The sequence below is a fragment of the Leopardus geoffroyi genome, chromosome C3 (assembly GCF_018350155.1).
Source record: "Leopardus geoffroyi isolate Oge1 chromosome C3, O.geoffroyi_Oge1_pat1.0, whole genome shotgun sequence".
Taxonomy (NCBI): domain Eukaryota; kingdom Metazoa; phylum Chordata; class Mammalia; order Carnivora; family Felidae; genus Leopardus; species Leopardus geoffroyi.
The window spans coordinates 64,330,286-64,352,145 of record NC_059338.1 but is presented as its reverse complement, the minus strand read 5'-3'; the positions used below and the strand labels follow the sequence as shown (position 1 = coordinate 64,352,145).

The following is a 21,860-nucleotide window of genomic DNA, read 5'->3' as shown; positions in this document are numbered from 1 at the left end:
GAGTGACAGAAAATTTGTTTCTGTTTTTGTTTATTCACTAATCAAAAAAAAGTGCTTCAGTGCATCTTTATACTTATATTTTTGTGCACATGTTCAAGTATTTTAGTCGGATGGATTTCTGGAAGTGGCTTGATTGGAAGGGGTGTGACATTAAAAAATTGAGGGGCGCGCCTGGGTGCCTCAGTCTGTTAAGTGTCCGACTTTGGCTCAGGTCATGATCTTGAGGTTCTGGGTTTGAGGGGTGGGGGGTGGAGCTCTGTGCTGACAGCTCAGAGCCTGGAGCCTGCTTCAGATTCTGGGTCTCCCTCTCGCTCTGCCCCTCCCCTACTTGCGCTCTGTCTCTGTCTCTCAAAAATGAATAAAGGTTAAAAAAAACAAAACAAAACTGACCACCTGGGGCGCCTGGATGGGTCAGTCGGTTAAACGTCTGACTCTTGGTTTTGGTTGAGGCCACGATCACATGGTTCCTGAGTTCGAGGCCAGCCTCTGGCTCTGCACTGACCCTGTGGAGCCTGCTTGTGATTCTCCCTCTTTGTCCCTCCCCCACTCGCACCGTCTGTCTCTCTCAAAATAAATAAAGAAACTTAAAAAAATTGAATACCTACTGCTAAAGTGTCCTCCAGAAATACTAGCAGTTTCCATTCCCAGTAACAATGTGTTGGAGAGCCTGTTTCCTCACAACCTTTTTAACACTACATGTTATGTATTAAAATTTCTGCTCATGTGATGGGTGAAAAGTGGGGTCTTCCTGCTTAAACTATCTTAAACTTACCGCTTAAACTTTGAGCATTCTTTCAAATATTTGTTGGTTATTCTTTTTCCAAGAACTAACTTTGTATATAGGTTTTGCACATTAAAAATTGTGTTTGTATATGTGATTTTCTTACTTGTTTATAGCAGTTCCTTAAAATGTTGGCTTTTAATTCATAGTAAAGTTATTTCCACTTCACTTCTTAATTTTGTTTCTGGACACTTCATTTCTTTTAACTTTTTTTAAAAAATGGAGTGTAATCTGTCAATATTTTCTTTTATGGCTTTTGATCTTGCGTCTTGCTTACATAAGCCTTGACTCCCATAATTAAAAAATACTCCCATAATTTTGAAAATAATCTTCATGTGCTCCCTTCTCATTAATAATTTTGATCATTTATATATTATTTCTTAAAAGACAAGCTTTTGGCATTAGTAACCACTTTTTTTTAATCTATCTTATTTTTTATTTTGCATTTTTTCTGTTTACCTGGTATCTATTTTTTAAATTTTATTTTAGAGGGAGGGAGGGAGGGAGAGAGAGAGAGAGAGAGAGAGAGAATGAGTGGGGGAGGGGCAGAGGGAGAGAGAAAGGGGGAGAGAGAGAGAGAGAGAGAGAGAGAGACTTTATTTAGGCTCCGAGCTGACCGTGCTCAATGAAGACTGAGCGTGTCTGTGAAGGGCTTAATTCCACAACCCTGGGATCATGAACTGAGCTGAAATCAAGAGTCAGACGCTCAATCGACAGCCACCCATGTTCCCCCAGCTTTTTGAATTGACTCCCTTAGTTCACTTTTGGTTTCTAATGAATATATTTAAGGCTATAAAATTTGCTCTGAGAATCATTTTATCCCATGGTATGTCATAGATTTTGAGAGGTAATGTTCTTATTACATTTTTTTTCCTTAAATTTTTAATAGTTTCAGCTTTTATTTCTTCACAAGTAAATGAGTGTGGATATAGTTTTGGAATTTGCTTTTAGTTTTTTGGTTTTGTTTTGTTTTACACTGTGTCACGTGTATTTCTACTTTTTGTGATTTATCCATTTGTGTGTGTGTGTTACCTAAGAGATTATTTTGTGCATGTTCCATAGGCATTTGAAAACAGTGTGTGTTCCTATATTAGTACTATGTTAAGGTTATTAGTTATAATAGTATAATATATATATTATAAATATATGGATATATAAATATAAACTCAGTAACATAAAATTAAGCTTATTATCATTCAACCATATTTTTGTATGGCAAGGGTTTTTTCATTCCAAGTAACAGACTCTGACTCTAGTTAGCTTAAACAAGAAAGAAATGTACTGGAGGGGCCCCTGGATGGCTCAGTGGGTTAAGTGTCCAACTTTGGCTCAGGTCATGATCCCATGGTCGGTGAGTTCGAGCCCCGCGTCGGGCTCTGTGCTGATGGCTCAGAGCCTGGAGCCTGCTTCACATTCTGTGTCTCCCTCCCTCTCTGCTCCTCCCCCCCTCAAAAATAAATAAACATTAAGAAAAAAGTGTACTGGGAAGGTGTGGAGAAAGTCACTGAATGGATAAAAAGTTGAGCCAGGTGTTGAAAACGATGGCATCCAGTCCAGGTCTCAGTGACAAGAAATAAAGGAGCGACTCTCAGGATAACACGATGCCAGATCTGTTCAGTCTCCTTCCCACCGTGGTGCTTTGCTTTGCCAACCATGCTGGCTGTTGCAAGTCTCCGTGTTTGTCTGGCAGTGGATGCAGGGGTCCTAAATGAGGTGGTAGGTTAGCGCAGTGGGCAGAGCGGGACCAGAAAAACTCTTCTCTACCTCTTCCTTTGCTCCTGGTGGTTGTAAGCCCTCTGGCACGCTGCCCAGAGTGTCTGCTTTCATTTTCTCATCTGGGAGAGAGCATCCAGGATCAGGAACCCCATCCTAGACAGCTGCGGTCATCTGCAGGCTGGTGGGAAGGAAATGGGAATATCGTTGTAGGGGGTTAGCAGGGCTGTGCTAGCGAAGGTTTGAGGTTTCCTCTTAGGCTTCTGTGGGGTTTATTTTATTTCATTTTGTTTTGTTTTATTTTATATTTTATTTTTTTATTTTTTTGAGTGTGGGGTTGTTTTTAAATCAGGTGTACTGGGTTTAATAATCAATCCGATCCCAGCGCCTCTGTATCATCTGGAAATGCCTACTGTCCTGGTCCTCTACTGGTACATTCTCCTGTCTTTCCAGCAGAAATGCCGATTTATTTTTATATTCTTTTCATCATTTCAATAGGTTTTAAGGAAGGGAGCGATAAAAAGTTGTGTTGTCAGACCTTTATAACCAGAAGTCTGAATTTTCCTCCTCTTCTTTCCTATTTGTGTGTCTGTGCATGTGAGCGTGTGTGCATATGTGCACATGAGTGTGTGCAAGGCTTAATGGAGTCAGAAAGAAAAGCAGCTGTTTTCCGCCCTAATTTACTCGGGGTGTCTGTTCTGCACCCCACAGACAGTGGCCTTTATCTCTTTTGGCTCGTTATTCTGATAGTTTACCTTCATATTTCTTTTTGAATTAAAAAAAATTTTTTAATGTTTATTTTTGAGAGAGAGACAGAGAGAGCATGAGCAGGGGAGGGGCAGAGAAAGAGGGAGACACAGAATCCAAAGCGGGCTCCAGGCTCCGAGCTGTCAGCACAGAGCCCGACACAGGGTTTGAACTCATGGACCGCGAGATCATGACCTGAGCTGAAGTCGGACGCTCAACTGACTGAGCCACCCAGGCGCCCCTTCCCTTCATATTTCTAAATAAAAGACTTATTCTTTTATTTCTTGATTTTTCACTTTTAGGCATTGTCTACTGATAGTGACAATTTAGCTCTGTTTTCTACCCCTTCCCCCCCTCCTCTCAACATGGGGCATCACATTTTGCAGTGTTAAACCCGCACTCCGTGGGGACGTTGCCACGACAATGTAAATGTTTGTAGCTAAGCCACGCGGAGTCATAGGATTCCATTTCTTTTCTTGTAGAACTTTTTTGGGGCAGGGGGAGGGATTTAGTAATTGCTGTATTTGTGCGTTTGCTTAATTTTGTTGGAGCTAGGTCTTACTGGCTCTTTTTTTTTTTTTTTTTTTTTTTGCATAAGAAATTATCTGAATTATACCATATAATTCTCATTTGGTTCTTGGGACCAATTGATAGTATACGTGCATTTCTTAATGACTCTTGAGACCCAATCATGGGCACCTCTTGCCAAATCTGTTCAGTGACTTCATGCTGGTAGCTTAATTTGGCTATTTTGAGAGCATCTGGGTGCCTCAGTCAATTGAGTCCCCTCTTGATTTCGGCTCAGGTCCTGATTCCAGGGTTGTGAGATCGAGCCCCTAGTCAGGCTCTGTGCTCACAGCAGAGCCTGCTTGGGATTCTCTCTCTCTGCCCCTCCACTGCTCTCTCTCTCTCTCTCTTAAAAAAAAAAAAAAAAAAAGGCAATAGTGGGAGTATTTCTGCCATTGAAATCAACAAATGCTACAAATCAGGGCTTTTTCTTTCTTTTTTCTCTTCAGAGAGGTGGTTTGCCAATATACTACTGAATGCACCTATCACTAACATTTCTCTCAAAATTCTCCAGTAGAGTTATCAAATTCCCACAGTAGAGTCAAACACATTGTATTACCTGCCTGCCAGGTTTTTCTTTGAAGACCTCTCTCCTGGAGATTTTCTCTCTGTGGTCCAGTCCAGAATGGCTGCTTTCTAGGACGGATTCCCAGCCATCCTCCTGGAGACTCTCACCACCTCTCGCCTGTGCTGGGTCACCTGCTTCGTCATTCCTCATCTTCCTCTTTCTTGGCTTCCTCGCTCATTTTGGAGGATGGCATCCTCTAGGCGCTTCCTGGGAAAAGGCTGCGTAGAAGATAAACATTTTGGGGTCACCATGCCCCTGGATATGTTTTTCTCCTATCAACTTTTTTTATTAAAATAAAATTTTTTTTAACGTTTTATTTTTGAGACAGGGAGAGACAGAGCATGAATAGGGGAGGGTCAGAGAGAGGGAGACACAGAATCTGAAACAGGCTCCAGGCTCTCAGCTGTCAGCACAGAGCCAGACGCGGGGCTCGAACTCACGGGCCGCGAGATCATGACCTGAGCCGAAGTCGGCCGCTTAACCGACTGAGCCACCCAGGTGCCCCTCTCCTGTCAACTTTGACTGATATTTTGATCCAATTGCATTTCTAGAATGATTCTCCCACTAGAATTATTATCCTTCCTCGAGATAAATCAATCTCCTATGTCATCGTAATGCCGTTATCGCACCTAAGGAAAATGAGCAATAATTCCGTGATTCATCTAGCATGTAGTGCATATTCAAAGTTCCCTGGTTGTTCAGAGAAGTTTTTCCAATTGCCCACGCTTTTGGTTTTTGTTTTCAAACAAGGATCCGGTACTGCATTTGACTGTTACATCTCATTAGTCTTTGTCAGGGACGGTCTCCCCATCTTATTTTTTCTGATAACACTGAATGTTTGGAAACTAAGCCAGTTGTTTTGCAGAACGTCCCACATTCTGGATTGTTCTTGTGGTATCATTAACTTGTCTACTTACTATCACCTTTATTTTCTGTAAACTGGAAGTTAAGTCTAGGACTGCGCTCTCCAGTATGGTAGGCATTGCGCAACTAATGCTAATGCAAGTGAGAAACTGAATTTTAATTTAAGTTGAAATAATTTGAATCTAAAACTCATGCTCCATTTCATTGTTGGAAAAATGTTAAGTGTGCTTGGAAAAACTTAGGTATGCAAATCTCCTTTTTCAGTGGTAAATTTTATGAAATCTAAATACAGATCAAGCATTTCCAATGAAAACTCATCATCTGAATTGAAATGTGCTTTAAAAATTTTTTTTAAATTTTTTTTATTTATTTTTGAGACAAAGAGAGACAGAGCATGAACAGGGGAGGGGCAGGGAGAGAGGGAGACGCAGAATCTGAAGCAGGCTCCAGGCTCTGAGCTGTCAGTACAGAGCCCGACGCGGGCTCGAACTCATAGACTGTGAGATCGTGACCTGAGCTGAAGTCGGATGCTTAACCCACTGAGCCACCCAGGTGCCCCGAAATGTGCACACTGGATTTTGAAGGCCCACTACAAAAAAAGAAGGTAAAATATGAACACTAACTTTTTATATTGATTACATGTTGAAATACTAATATTTCCTATATAGATATGGGCTAAATTAAGTATTTAAATAAATTTCACCTGTGGGCTTTTTGGTTTCGTTTTTGCTTTAGATAGAACATTTATACAGAAAATTTATATTCCCATTGACACATGTGGTCTAATAGCTTGATTAAATCCAAGTTAAACATTTTTAGTAAGAATATTTCTAGATGATGTGTATTTCAGATTGTAACCCATCCGGGGGCTCCTATGTCAGTGGTCCCACTACAGCGATGCTAACTTTGGTCCCTCGGTTAACGTGGAGACCAGGAACTCTCCATCGTAAAGATAGGCTTCCCTTTTTGCGTTTAAAAGTCTATGCAAGTCTCCCCCAAATCCGTTCACCTCACGGTGTTGCCTTTTTTTTTTTTTTTTTTGCATGATTTTGCCTTGAACTGATGATTACATTGGGGTTGTCAACTGGTGGTTTCCATATTTTGCCAATCCACCTAGGTTTGTTTGCTGGAGCTCCTCCTCCCCTTTTCATAGATCTATTTGGATATGATTTTCCGTATGTATGCGTTTAATGCGTTACAATTAGATATAGACATTCTTTGTATGCTCAGTACGCTTCTGTGCACGTTCCCTGCCCCAGACCTGTAATCAACCATTTCTTCAAAGAAGTCTTGTACTTTTAGTGGGGATTCAATTGCTTCTTAAAGCCACTAGGGAGGACGATTATTTAAGTATAGGGAAAATACTGATGCCGTCTTCTTCAAGATCCTTAACTAACGCTTTGTACAAGAAACCATTAGTTTCTTCACTGCACGTTTAAAACTGCATCTTGGATAGCCTTAGGTTTCATATTTGCGAAGTGAGGCCAAAATTCCTTCCTGTGCTCCCTCTCGTCAGCGCATGCCAGGAAGTCCAACTGTCCCAGGCCCGAGACGTCAGCCTCTGCTCCTTCTGGCATTCTCTTTCCCTCCAGTGTACTCCCCACCCCGTTTTTTTTTTTTTTTTTTAATTTCAGTTGTGTTATTATAGCTCCCCACTTTATTTTGCAAACAGTCTTTCCTGCTATATCTCCATATGAATTGGGAGATTAGTTACTTTAAAGCACACAGAAATCACCCATATTTTCCTATACATTTATTAAACACTGATGAAAGGTTATTAACCTAACATGTTAATATTCAAGCACTTCAACCTAATATAATTCCTTTCTCAACCTTTACAATGGTTTTTGTCCCACCTAAGCCAATATACATTTACATTTGGTGTGTGTGCCTATGAAAACAGACACATTCCTCAAACTGACCATAAGATAAGCCAGCATGTGGTGTCCTTCTTTCTGGGTATATTAAAATTTCACAGGTACACTGGTTTAAATGGGAACAAATAAGTCGATTTCCTTATGAGATAAACTAAGCATACAAAATCTAAGAAGTATTAAAGGTGCTAACGATTAACCCCATAAATGTTTCTCTCTTTCCTGTCCTTTTATTTTTATTTATTTATTTTTTAACGATGATTTACTTTTGAGAAAGAGAGAGACAGAGCGTGAGCAGGGGAGGGACAGAGAGAGAGAGGGAGACACAGAATCCGAAGCAGGCTCCAGGCTCTGAGCTGTCAGCACAGAGCCCGACGCGGGGCTCGAACCCACGAACTGTGAGATCATGACCTGAGCTGAAGCTGGAGGCTCCCGTGCATGGGGCCATTCTTATTCAATAAAAGGCCCTGAGATAGAAAGATGAAAAGTGAAAAGAACGCATTTTTTCTTTATCAAATTATCTACATAAACTTCCTGAAGAAGGAGAGGAGATCATTTGTGACCGTGAGTTCCGAGGTTGATCTGGCCTTGACAATAAGCTGTTTACTTCATTTATGTTCCGCTTTGCGGGTCTACCATTTTGTTTGGCCCCCTATCTTTGTAACTGGGGCGAAGTGGGAGGTTCAACCGGTCTGAGAACACTTAATGTACTCCATAAACTGTCTGAATCGAAGATTTTAATGTATTTTTCTGCCGAACACAACTGATTTCCATCTACAACTTTTTTTTTTTTTTTTTTTTTTTTTTTTTTTTTTTAAGGTAAGAAACACTAAGTCAACTGGAGAAACATATGTGGCCTTGAGCTATGGGACATTACTTCCCTTTAACACTGCTACTGAGAAATGTTGAACCTCACTTTGGTGTAGTCAGTGTCGGTCTTCGACAGTGAATGGATACACCGCCAGGTACACATCCTCGAGTTGGAGTCATTCCTGTAATAGGGATCTTCAATAATATATTGTTTTTGTGGATCAGGGCTCCCAAGTAGTTCAGTTTTAGCTTGGCAGTCTTTTTTTTAAAAAAAAATTTTTTTTTTTCAACGTTTATTTATTTTTGGGACAGAGAGAGACAGAGCATGAACGGGGGAGGGGCAGAGAGAGAGGGAGACACAGAATCGGAAACAGGCTCCAGGCTCCGAGCCATCAGCCCAGAGCCTGACGCGGGGCTCGAACTCACGGACCGCGAGATCGTGACCTGGCTGAAGTCGGACGCTTAACCAACTGCACCACCCAGGCGCCCCATAGCTTGGCAGTCTTTAAGTTGATTACTTTTTTCTTTTTTGTGTGTGTTATTTCTTTAAAGATTTTTAAAATATTTATTTATTTTTGACAGAAAGAGACACAGAGCATGAGCGAGTGGGGGAGAGGCAGAGAGAGAGGGACACACAGAATGCGAAGCAGGCTCCAGGCTCCGAGCTGTCAGCACAGAGCCTTATGTGGGGTTCGAACCTGGGAACCGTGAGATCATGACCTGAGCTGAAGTCGGACGCTTAACCGACTGAGCCACCCAGGCGCCCCATAAGTTGATTCTTTTTTCTATTCAAATCTTTCAGATTGCTCCTTCCATCCATAGTTGGTATATAATCAAACGAGGCAAAGTCTTCTTTGGCAACTTCCCTATTTCATGTGGACTTTGTTGCACATATCCTCCAATTACCTGAAATGTTTTTGTCAGTCATGGGTTCTCTGAAAACTACTTTTGCAGTGAATGGCTGGCAAGGGTTCCCCGCTCTGCTGTCTTCCCACAGGCAGACTCCCTGATGTGGTGTTCCATTTTGGTCATGTCCCAGTCTCCATGGCAAGCTCAACGCCACGTTCCAGGGAACTTCCCAGACCATCTGAACTTGGATAAGTCCTTCCCTTCCTGAGCAGTGATATCAAATTTTGATTAAAAACATTTTTTTTATGTTTATTTATTTTTGAGAGAGAGAACACAAGCAGGGGAGGAGCAGAGAGAGGGAGAGACAGAATCCGAAGCAGGCTCCAGGCTCCGAGCTGTCAGCACAGAGCCTGACGCGGGGCTCGAACCCATGAACCGGAAGATCATGACCTGAGCCGCTTAAGCGATTGAGCCACCAGGCGCCCCTGAAATGTTGATATTTTACAAAATATCCGTGTGTAACAGATTGAAAATGTAAAAACCAAAACAGAACTGGTTCACCATCAATCATTTGAGAAGGACTGCTTCTGCTAGACTGCTACTTTGTGCACATAAATTTCCTGGGAGTATTGTTAAAATGCAGATTTAATTCAATAGGTCTGTTGTGGGGCTCAAGATTCTGCATTTCTAGCAAGCTCCAGCCAATGCTGATACTGCTAATGTTGGGACCACGCTTTGAATAGTAAGTAAAATAGATTTAACTTTGACTCGCATATAAAAGGGGGCATGTAGGGCGCCTGGGTGGTGCAGTCGGTTAAGCGTCTGACTTCAGCCAGGTCACGATCTCGCGGTCCGTGAGTTCGAGCCCCGCGTCGGGCTCTGGGCTGATGGCTCAGAGCCTGGAGCCTGTTTCCGATTCTGTGTCTCCCTCTCTCTCTGCCCCTCCCCCGTTCATGCTCTGTCTCTCTCTGTCCCCCCCAAAATAAATAAACGTTGAAAAAAAATTTAAAAAAAAAAGGGGGGCATGTAAAAGTGTGAATTCTCACATATAAAAGTGAGAATAATCATAGCAGTATGCCAAGAACAATGTAAATGTAAACAATGGAAGTGTCTTGAATGGGAGAATGGGTAAATTAATTGTGGCGAAGTCAGCAATAACATATATATCATCAGTGCAAGTGAACTAGATTAACATCAATGTGGATGACTTTTACAATAATTTTAATATTTTTTACATAATTTGGAACAAAATGTAAACCGCGCAAAGATATGTAAAGTGTTTATATAAAGCTTAAAATTATACAAAACAACACTATGCATGTAGCAATGCATATAAAGTAGTAAAAACATAAAGGTCCACCTAGAAATAATAATACCAAATTCAGGAAAATATTTCCTCTTGTGGGGAAGGAGAGGTATGTGACCGAGGACAGGCAACCAGGAAGATTCTATTCTACTTTAATTTAAAAAAAAAATTTTTTTTTTAACGTTTATTTATTTTTGAGACAGAGAGAGCATGAACGGGGGAGGGTCAGAGAGAGAGAGAGAGACACAGAATCTGAAACAGGCTCCAGGCTCCGAGCTGTCAGCACAGAGCCCGACACGGGGCTCGAACTCACGGACCGTGAGATCATGACCTGAGCCGAAGTTGGCCACTTAACCTACTGAGCCACCCAGGCGCCCCCTACTTTATTTATTTATTTTTTTTTAGCATTTATTTATTTTTGAGAGACCAAGAGAGACAGAGCATGAGGGGGAGAGGGGTAGAGGGAGGGGGAAACACAGAATATGAAGCAGGCTCCAGGCTCTGAGCTGTCAGCTCTGTCTCACAAACCACGAGATCATGACCTGAACCGAAGTCGGACGCTTAACTGACTGAGCCAGCCAGGCTTGTTGTATTTTATGCTTTTCAGTGGCTTTAAATGTTTCATAATTGGATTTAAAAAGCAATTCAAATTCATTCAATGTATGTTTACCCGACTTAAAAAAATTCCACGAAGGAAATCTCCAGTATATTCTTTCCTTTTCAAAGGTCTTGCAGGGTAAGGTCACAGAGATCTGAAAGAGGAAAAAGGGGTGGTTTTGAGAACTTTGGCTTTTTTTCTCCCCTCAGATTTGTTTAAGGCCAGTTAGAGTCCAACTCGGGTACAGAGCGCCTAAACGTCCTGCCAGCTGTTAGTAAAGAATTCCTGCACCATGACTTCCATGAATATAGTTAACCCGGCACCAGTTACATCCTGTTACTCAGGAGCCGACCACCCTCCTTCAGGCCACCACCACCTCCTGCCTACGTGACGGGGCAGCCCCTGCTTGGTCTTTCTGCTTCCGCTCTTGACCCTCACATGGTCTTTGCCTCATGACACCCAGAGTTACTCTTTCCAAACACATCAGAAAAGTCATTTACCTGCTCCCAACCATGACTGGCTGGCTCACCACAGTATCTAGAAAGGAGTCCACCGTCCTTAGCATGACCTCCTTGGCCTCCATGAACTGGTCTGTCCTACCACTCTGACCTCATGTACTGCTCTCCCCTCTTGACCCTACACTCTGGGGCCCTGGCCTCCATGTTGTTTATCCGATGCACAGACTCATTCTTTGTTTTTTTTTTACTATTTATTTATTTTGTGTGAGAGAGAGAGCAGGGGAAGGGCAGAGAGAGAGGAGAGAGAGAATCCCAAGCAGGCTCAGACGTGTCGGCACAGATTCAAAAGCGGGGCTCGAACCCACAAACTGTGACACCATGACCTGAGCCAAAATCAAGAGTCCGATGCTCAACTGACTAAGCCACCCAGGTGCCCCAGACTCATTCGTATTTCAAGGCTTGGAGTGCCCTTGCCCTGCCAGGATTTTCTCTCGGGTGTCTCCTTCCCACCATCCTGGTTGCTGCTCAAACGCACCTCCTTAAAGAGGCTTCCTCTGACCCTGCCATCTAAGGGGGTCCTCCTCACGTTGCTCTTGTCCCCTTGAGCCACTTTATTGTTCTTCTTAGCTCTGATTGTCACCAGACACTGCACTAGATCTCGGTTTATTGTCTGCCCCTCGTTAGGCTTGACCATAAGCTCTTGGAGAGCAGGGACTTAACTATTTCGTTCTCTGCTTTATCTCCAGGGCCTGGAGCAGTGCCTGGCACATAGTAAGTAGTCTGTAAATCTTTGTGGAATAAACAGATGAATGAATCAATGCATGAGAAAGCCAGGGACTTTTGATAACCTGATGTGGCTGAGCTGGCCACATTTAATCTGCTAATTGGCAATAACTCAGGAACAATCTTGACATATTTTATTACCAGTTTAGAAACCACTAGGTACTTGATCAAACATATTCGTCATTGGTTATTCTTGGATCTTATGAAGTTATTAAGTAGCCCCTTTTCCCAGCATGCAGTTCAACAAGTTTGTATTATTTATTAAAAAATTTTTTTTAAATGTTTATTTATTTTTGAGAGAGAGAGACAAAGAGCGCGAGTCGGCAAGGGGCAGAGAGAGAGGGAGACACAGAATCCGAAGCAAGCTCCAGGGGGTCCAGGCTCTGAGTTTTCAGCACAGAGCCCGATGCAGGGCTCAAACCTGCAAACAGTGAGATCACGACCTGAGCCGGAGTCGGGTGCCCAACCGATCTGGGGCTTCCCAGGTGCCCCGAACAAGTTTATATTAATAAGCAGGCTTTCTACATTCTCAGGAAAGAATGACCGTTTTAGTCCTCACCATGTTGTAGGCACTTCGCATATATTATGATTTCATTTATTATCCCATGTCATTGTCCACCCCAACAACTCTTTGAGCCAAATGTTATCATTTTGTAAAGAAGGAATCTATGTTCAGAGAGGTTAGCTGTTTGCCCAGAGTCGCAAAGGTCCCATGATCCATTTAGTCAAGTCGTCTATTGCATGCTTATGTGACAGTCATTAAATGCATCAATGAATGTTAGTGCCGCAAGGACTTCTGGATCCAGTTGGAGATTGACTTGGGGACTTGTCCACGCACCTCCTTAACAGGCGAGCCAGTCTAGAAGCTCACGGCCCCCTTCCACACGGCCTCTCTCTGTTCCAAGTACGTACGGCTCTTCCTGACAGTTATTTGCAGACTCCATTTGTGAACTCATCTCCTTGCTAAAATTGATTTGTTATCCTCAAATAAGTCCCTGGGTCATTCACAGCCAGACACACAGCGTGGTGAAATTTTTGAGTTGCCCAATGCGCACGTTCCCAACCGAGGTAGAACACGGTGGCATTCTGCCTGCTTTCATTAGCTTGAATATTATAAATGTCCCTCTCGTGGTCACTTTTATGCCATGCTTTTTGGCATTGCTCTGTTTTTCGTAGGTGATTTGCTCTTTAAAGTGGCCCCCGAGTGTAGTGCTGGGGTCCTGGCAACGCTCCTGAGCACAAGAAGGCTGTGAAGTACTTTACGAGAGAAATACGTGTTAGATACGCTTTGCTCAGGCATGAGTTACAGTGATGTCGCCCCTGAGTTCAATGTTAACGAATCAACAATGTATATTAAATAAGGTGTCTTTAAACAGAAACACACATAAAACAAGGTTATGATTTGACTGCTTGACAAAAATGTTGTCGCCGGAGGCTCACCGAACCTAACCCTGTTTTTCCCCCTGCGAATTCAGTAACTCTGTTCGCAGTGACTTTACAGGACATTCACTTTATGGTGAATAACGAGATCGGCTGTATTTTTGTAACACGCCATACAGTTGCATCCGGTCACAGAGGCCAGTAAGAGGGAGTGATGAGAAAAAACAAAAACAAAAACAAAAACAAAAAACAATCCCGAAGGGAATTACTTAGCTATAACTTAAAGGATCACGGTACTTTGTTGCTGGTAAAACAGTAGTTAAATCTCTGTGCTTTGGTGATTGATCTATCTAGAACGGGGACGTCGTGAGAACGTGCAAATGGTATTCTTGCTGTCAGTTCCCGATTGCATGCTATAATTTGAGGATTCTTATTTCTGACCTTGTCTAAGCGCAGCCGAACATTCTCGTTGTTAAAATGGGAGATAATTGTAGTTCGATGGAAGGAGCACTCAGTTTGGAGTGAGAAATTCTGGGGATGAGTCAAAACTCAGATGCCTACTGGCTGTGCAACCTTAAGCACATTTGTGAACTTTTCTGGGTCTTAGTTTCCTAATCTGTAAAAAGAAAGACAATACATAGGCAATATTAGCTAACTCACACATTTCAGGTGTTCCAAGGGCTTTTCATTAACCCTCACAACCCTGTGAGGGAGGCATTAATACCTCCTTCTACAGGGGAGGAAATTGAAGCCCAGAAGTGACTGGCTCAGGATCACACAGCTAGAGAGAGTGGAGCTTAGTCTATGAGCCCAAGATACTGGCCTTAACCACGGTTCCTGCCTCGGTGGCCCTCACCGCCTGCCATCTCAAACAATGCTGGGGCCGGGTGGCATACACTTATGCATATAATACACAATCAAATGTAAGATATTACTATTTTTCACTAGGGTTAGCATTTCGGACATTAGTATTTCAAAAGGGAAATTACCTTAAATAATTAAATTAAATTAAATTACCTTAAGGTAATGTGGTTTTCAAAAAGTTTGTTGGAATCATTCGGTATGCTTTTATTCTTCCAGGGACCAGCTTTTGATGGGGGAGGTGGAGGTCAAGACTCATTTCTAATTTTATTTTTTTTTATAAATTTTGTTTAATATTTATTTATTTTTGAGAGAGAGAGAGAGAGAGAGAGACAGAGCACAAGCAGGGCAGGGGCAGAGAGAGACAGAGACACAGAATCCGAAGCAGGCTCCAGGCTCTGAGCTGTCTGCAAAGAGCCTGACGTGGGGCCCGAACTGTGAGATCATGACCTGAGCGGAAGTCGGACACTTAACCGACTGAGCCACCCAGGCGCCCCAAGACTCGTTTCTAATTTTAAATTGCAAGTGAAGTGAAAAAAAGAGGATTTGAAGTGGACGTTTTCTTTAGAGCAACGCTTTGGTGAACTTATCTTTTGCATTTAGAGTAGGATTTTTATGTTCGTATTTGAGGGGGATTTTTCAAAGGCACAAGATGTGAAGTGCTAAGTCTGGGAGCTGTTCTTGGTGGCGGCAATAAAAACTAACTGCATTGGGAAAAGGAAGACGGAAGGAGAGGACGGCAATGCGGCACACGATTCAGGAGACACTGACCTTCTGGGCAAAGTAACAGATCAGCCCTCAGAAGCGCCATCCCTCCCTCCAAAAAAAAAAAGGAAAAAAGAAAAGCTTGTCACTAAAGCTGAAACTAAAATGTTCTCCGGTGGGTTTCACTCATTCATTGGCTTAAGGATGTTTTTTGATCACCTGCTAGGTGCCCGGCTCTCCTCTGGGTCAAGAGGATGCTACCAGCTGCGGGGCACGGCTCAGGGCTTGAACTCACAAACTGTGAGATCATGACCCGAGCTGCAATCAAGAGTCGGAGGCAACCGACGGAGCCACCCAGGTGCTCCCAAAGGCTACTTTTTATTATGGAAAAAATACAACCTTTTTCTTCCCCAAGTTTTCATTTAAATTCTGGTTAGCTAAGGGGCAGTGCAGAGCCTGCTTGGGATTCTCTCTCTCCCTGTCTCTCTGCCCTTCCCCCACGTGAGCGCGCACACGCTCTCTCTTTCAAAATAAATAAAATAAAATAAAATTCTAGTTAGTTAACATGTATGGCAAAACTAGTGATTCATCACTTGCATGTAGCACCCAGTGCTCATCCCAACAAGCGTCCTCCTTAATGCCCATCCCCCACCTACCTCCCTCCATCAACCCTCAGTTTGTTCTCTGTCTTTAAGAGTCTCTTATGATTTGCTTCCTTCTCTCTTTTTCCTTCCCCATGTCCATCTGTTTTGTTTCTCAGTTTCCACAGAAGAGTGAAATCATAGGGTATTTGCCTTTCTGCGATTATTTCGCTTACCATAATACATTCTAGCTCCATCCACGTCATTGCACATGGCAAGATTTCGTTCTTTTTTATGGTTGCGTAATATTCCAGTGTGTGTGTGTGTGTGTGTGTGTGTGTGTGTGTGTGTGTGTGTACCCCACGTCTTCTTTATCTATTCACCAGTCAATGGACATTTGGGCTCTCTCCATAGTTTGGCTGTTGGTGATAATGCTGCTATAAAAACATTGGAGCGCATGTGCCCCCTCGAATCTGTATTTTTGTATCCTTTGGGCAAACATCTAGTAGTGCAACTGGTGGGTCATAGGGTGGTTCTATTTTTTTAACTCTTTGAGGAACCTCCATACGGGGCAAATAAAAACTTTGTGGTGGGAAGTTTCGAACACACACCTAGGTAGAGAGAAGGGCGAGGTGAACCTCCCCGCGCTCAGCGCCCAGCTCCCGCAATTAGCAGCTCGCGCCCAGGTAGCCCCACCCGCTGCCTCCCACCCCAGCCCAGGATTACATTGAAGGACACACCAGATGTTGTGTCATTTATCCCCGAATACTCAGTCCGTCTGTCAAAACTATAAGAACTCTCAACGACCATTTTCACATCTTTGCCTTGGCCATCCAACAACATTGAACTTGTGGTTTATTCCTCCCTCAACTTTTTTTTTTTTTTTTTTTTTGAATTGGGGTAGAGAGGACACACAATTACATTAGTCTCGGGTGTACCTCAGTGATTCAGCAAGTCTGTGTGGTGTGGTGTGCGTGTCGCGGGTGTGGCTACCATCTGCCCCCCCTCCCCCCACTATTATAATTCCATTGACCCTAAACTTTGATGGCACTGTTCTCTCTCCCTCTTCTTGGTTGCTCTCTGGCCTCCTCTTCTGAGATATTCTGGGTTGACCTTTTTCCCCTCCCACCCCTCACTTTCCCTGGGGCTTTTCTCTTGGCCGCTGATGTCACTTCCCACACGGCCCAGCCAGCCAGGCCCTCCGGAGGCTGCACTCGCTCTCGGTGGCCCCTTTTCTTCTGAGCCCCAGGCCCTGTCTCCAGCTCCCTGCCTGCTCCCTTCCCAGGGACTTCACTTCAACTTGACCGCTTTGGAACCAAAGCTCATCATTCTTCCCTCCAGACCTCCTCCCCTGTGGCCTTCTCCCTCCCGAAAAGGCACCACACCCATGCAGGTGCTCAGTCCATAATCCCAGGGACCCTCTCTTGCCCGCCCCCCTTCTTCCCCCCCCATAGCCAATCATCAAAAAGCCCTGTAGATTTTCTCATCCAATAAACCTAATATCTCCTCGCCTTCCTGATTTCCAGCAGGGTTACTGCCACCATCTGGCTGGATTCCGGATGCCTGTAGTTTCCGAACTGGTTTCCCGCTTCCACTCCAGCTTCCACCGCATTTGCCCCGGTGCAACTGAATATCCTACCTCGTAATCCACAATGAAGGGGCTCCACATTGTTTTTAGGACAAAGACCAAGATCCGTGACAGGGCTCAGCTGTCGTCACCATCTGGCCCCTGGCCCTCTGGTCTCAACCTGTGTGGATCCCCAGCTCTCTAGTTACTGCCAAGGTTTTACAAGTATTTTCAGTGGTTTGGTGAAAAAAATCTCGATTGAGTAGGTAAGTATAAAAGAAATTTTTATTTATTTATTTATTTTTTTTTTTTAATTTTTTTTTTTTTCAACGTTTATTTATTTTTGGGACAGAGAGAGACAGAGTATGAATGGGGGAGGGGCAGAGAGAGAGGGAGACACAGAATCGGAAACAGGCTCCAGGCTCTGAGCCATCAGCCCAGAGCCCGACGCGGGGCTCGAACTCACGGACCGCGAGATCGTGACCTGGCTGAAGTCGGACGCTTAACCGACTGCGCCACCCCGGCGCCCCTAAAAGAAATTTTAATTGTTAAGCTTACTCTGTAGACTCATTCTGCCTCTCTCTTGGATAAAATTATGACTACGTCCCAAAGCTTTTTTGGTTTCTGTGTCTGTCACCTGAATAAGTCCTTTCAGAAAATGTAAAGTCTCATTAAGAATTCTGTTGAAACTCCAAATCTGGGGCTCCTGGGTGGCTCAGTCGGTTGGGCGTCTGACTTCCTTTGGCTCAGGTCACGATCTCACGGTCTGTGAGTTCGAGCCCCGCGTCGGGCTCTGTGCTGACAGCTCAGAGCCTGGAGCCTGCTTTGGATTCTGTGTCTCCCTCTCTGTCCCTCCCCTCTGCTAGTGCTCTCGCTCTCTCTCTAAAAAAAAAAAAAAAAAAAAAGAAAGAAAGAAAAAGAAAAAAGAAACTCCAAATGTATTTAATTTCAAAATGTCCCCGCTTCCCAAGCTTGGGCCTAATTCTGGCTTGGAAATTAGTAGCAGTTTCTGATGCCTGCGGGGCAGGGTGAAGGGGACAGAGCAGCGTTTCCCATGGTGGACAGGGGTGTAGGTCTGCAGGACAGACCTCTGGGTGGTCCGGATTCTAAGTGGTGCTCTTAGAGGAATTCCTTCCATGACACCAGGCAGGGGCCCACCATGGGGTCCACATATGGTCCCTGGAAACATCTCCCTTTGCTTGGCCATCAGCGGAAGTATAGCTCGTTTCCAGGTGATTCTCTTTGCTCTGCCTGCAGACAGGCTGTTCTGCCATGGCTTCTCCCCTTTCACATGCCTGCCGTCAGTCATGACCCCCAACTCCTGAGTGCCCTTGGGGCTTTCGGAGCCCCTTTGGGGACCCTCATCCCTTCCCTGGGATTGAGTGGGCAGAGGACACAGCCCAGCTCCTGACCTCTCGTAAGTTAGAAGACGGTGGTCACCTGGTACCCGAGGACCTGGCCTAGATCTCCCCCTTTACCAGTCCAGCGTAGACGGTCTGGTCCAGTCGCTATCTCAATCGAGACAGCAGGTAACTTGGAACCTGTTGTTCACCATTTGGCCTTTGGGGCCCTTGCTGAAACGGACATTGAAGAGTTACCTGCCTTAACCATCCAGATACAACGACGGATGTTTTATCTAGGAACCCTTTAAAGAACTCTTTAAAACATTCCCGGTCCAAGTGACTGCATCAACTTACGAGTAATATACAGTCTGTTGAAATGAAATACACTTTTCTACAATTGGAATTATACTCTAAAAAAGTTTAGTTTGGCATTGATTTCCATTAGTCCAAATTAATGAGATTCAATGTACTTTATGTCTGTGGCATAGATTTAAATTCTAGATAAAATTGAAAATGTTCTACCTTGGAAGATTTCAAATATACCCCCCAGTAGAGCGAATAACATAATGGGCTCTTAAGTAGCCTTTATCTGCTTGAACCATCAACCTCTGGTCCATTTGACTTCATACGTATCATCCTACCCTGCTTTTTTTGCTAGAACATTTAAAAAAATTTTTAACATTTATTTATTGTTGAGAGAGAGAGACAGAGCATGAGTGGGGGAAGGGGCAGAGAGAGAGGGAGACACAGAATCCGAAGCAGGCTCCAGGCTCCGAGCCGTCAGCACAGAGCCTTATGCGGGGCTCGAACTCACGAGCTGTGAGATCATGACCTGAGCTGAAGTCAGACGCCCAACTGACTGAGCCACCCAGGTGCCCCTATTTGTTTATTTTTAAATGTTTGTTTATTTGGGGGGGACACAGAGAGAGAGCAAGCGGGAGAGGGGCAGAGGGAGAGGGGGACAGAGGATCTGAAATGTGCTTTGGGCCGACAGCAGAGATCCTGATGCGGGGCTGGAACCACGAGATCATAACCTGAGCCCAAGTCAGACACTCAACCGACTGAGCCACCCAGGCGCCCCTCTGTTGCGTCATTTTTTTTTAGATGTTTATTTTTTGAGAGAGAGAGAGACAGACAGAGAGAGGGAGACAGAGAATCTGAGAAGCAGGCTCCAGGCTCTGAGCTGTCAGCACAGAGCCTGACGTGGGGCTCGAACTCATGAGCTGTGAGATCATGACCTGAGCCAAAGTCGGATGCTTAACCGACTGAGCCACCCAGGTGCCCCTGTTGCGTCATTTAGCCCGCTCTGCTGTCCTTCTGTTTCCTGTAAACTGGCAGGCAGCTCCAGAGGCTTGATTAGATCCAGGTTTGCAGGTGAGATACTTGACCGTCCGTCGTGCCACACGCTCCCTATTTCTGACGTTCAAAGATTTGGGTCAAGCAGTCAATGCGTCGGCCTGATCCCTCCATTGAAAGTTCCCCTGAGCTGATGGTTTTCGTCCCTACTGATGACCGTGGCCAAGATGCATTACTTCATTAGTGGCTACCATTTGCTTCTGGATTTATGAACTGGGCTTCTCAAAGAACTTTCCTTCATCAACCGTGTGGTTAGCTTGACATCAGAGCTGACTAGAAAGGCAGGGCAAATACTTAGACTCTTCCTTCATTTGCCAACTCGCAGAAAAATGTGTTGGTACCTTGATAATCTCCAAAAACAAGCAATGCGGGCTTTTTTTTTTTTTTTTTTTTTTTTTTTGGTGGTGGTGGTGGTTGGGGGGAGGGGCAGGGCGATTAGTGTCATGGGTGTTTGGGTTTTTGTAATTTTTTTTTTTTGAGAGAAAGAGAGAGAGTGTGAGTGGGGGAAGGGCAGAGAAAGAGGCAGAATCTCAAGCAAGCTCCACGCTATGAGCACAGAGCCCATGCGGGACTCGAACTCACAAAATAGCGAGATCGCGACCTGAGCCTAAATCAAGAGTCAGACGCTTAACCAACTGAGCTGCCCCTATAATTTTATTGTTTTTAATCCACTGTGGTCATTATTCTTTCTGACATTCAAATTGTCCCAATTTTGGCCTTATCAAGTCGAGTCCTGTATCTTTGAAAAGATCCCGGAGGTCCTCAATAGTTTCCTTTCTTTCTGACACAAAAGATATCCCTGGAACGTCTTGTGTATTTTCTGCCTTGGACCCAGACTCGCCATTTCTCCAAAGAGCCATTTCATTTAAAAAAAAATTTTTTTTTAAGTGGGTAAAGTATTTGGAAACCAGGACCTGATTGCTAGGTGACCTCACTGTTCCCAGGATGCCATTGCTTTCAAGCTCTTTCCATGAGCAGAGGTAGAAAGAAAAGTTTCATTAAGTCATGAACTTATGCTGATATTTAAATTAGGATATTTACAATCTGGGCCTCAGGCACGCTCCTTGCCATTAGGTGTCTTTGCTTCTTGGCCTTTTCCGTAGACAGTTACTGTCTACTAAATAATAGTACATATTAATCAGTTACAGATTTTTTTACTCAACTTTTCTGGATTTTATATTCTTTTTTTACAAAATTTTTTTTAACGTTTATTCATTTTTTGAGAGACAGAGAGAGACAGAGTGTGAGTGGGGAAGGGGCGTAGAGAGAGGGAGACACAGAATCCGAAGCAGGCTCCAGGCTCTGAACCAACAGCACAGAGCCCGAGAGCCCAACGCGGGGCTCGAACTCATGAACCGTGAGATCATGACCTGAGCTGAAGTCGGACGCTCAACCGACTGAGCCACCCAGGCGCCCCTGGGTTTTATATTCTTACCTCTTTTCTTTTACGCTGCAAATCTTGGTTCCTAGGATGTTACCGTGACGATCTGCTCCTCCTGTGCGTGTCCCTATTTCTCTCTCTGTCGTCTTTTGCCCTTAGGGTGTACCCCACAGGGGGTGTGCAGTCAGTACTACGATTTAGTCTTTATCTGTTTGGATACAGCACCAATCGGATGTGCAGTTAGATTTGTTTCAGTTGGTCAGACGTTCTGGAAATTTTTAAATGTCTCTGCCCTTTGTTTCTTTTATGATAAGATTATTTCCAGGACATCTGCTTGAGCAAGTACCCTGAGTACATGCATCCAGGAGGGAAGGGGCCTCTGCCATTGCACCTGTGGTCTTCTCTCACCCCTAGAATGCTGGTGCAGGTGCTCAGACACACCTTTACACGGGCCGTCTGTGCCGGGCTCCCTGCCAGGCCATGGCAGGTGACCATCTCTGTCACCAAACAAGACAGATATATATATGTTTTTATTTGGGGGGGGGGAGGGGCAGAGGAAGAGAGAGAATCTTAAGCAGGCTCCACACCCAGCACAGATCCCGATGTGGGTCTCGATCCCACGACCCTTGGAACATGACCTGGGCAGAAATCAAGAGTCAGACCGTCAACTGACTGAGTCACCTAAGTGCCCATACAAAGGAGATATTTTTTAAAAATCTTTTTTTTTTAGTGTTTATTTTTGGGAGAGAGAGAAGAGACGGAGGAGGG

At 44.1% G+C, this 21,860-nt stretch overlaps 1 long non-coding RNA gene across 5 annotated transcripts in view; it reads left to right on the top strand.

The window, feature by feature from the left end:
* The window catches only part of LOC123585240, a 27,910-nt gene extending 6,050 nt beyond the window's left edge, over positions 1-21,860 (top strand). For 2 of the 5 annotated variants that reach the window (XR_006706003.1, XR_006706002.1), the window contains exons 2-4: positions 7,934-8,079; positions 9,431-9,515; positions 10,283-10,334. This is a non-coding gene — a long non-coding RNA (uncharacterized LOC123585240). Of the gene's footprint in view, positions 1-5,795; positions 5,845-7,933; positions 8,080-9,430; positions 9,516-10,278; positions 10,335-16,971; positions 17,279-21,822 lie in introns of those variants that run through there. The other 3 variants (XR_006706004.1, XR_006706006.1, XR_006706005.1) reach the window with 3 other exon arrangements.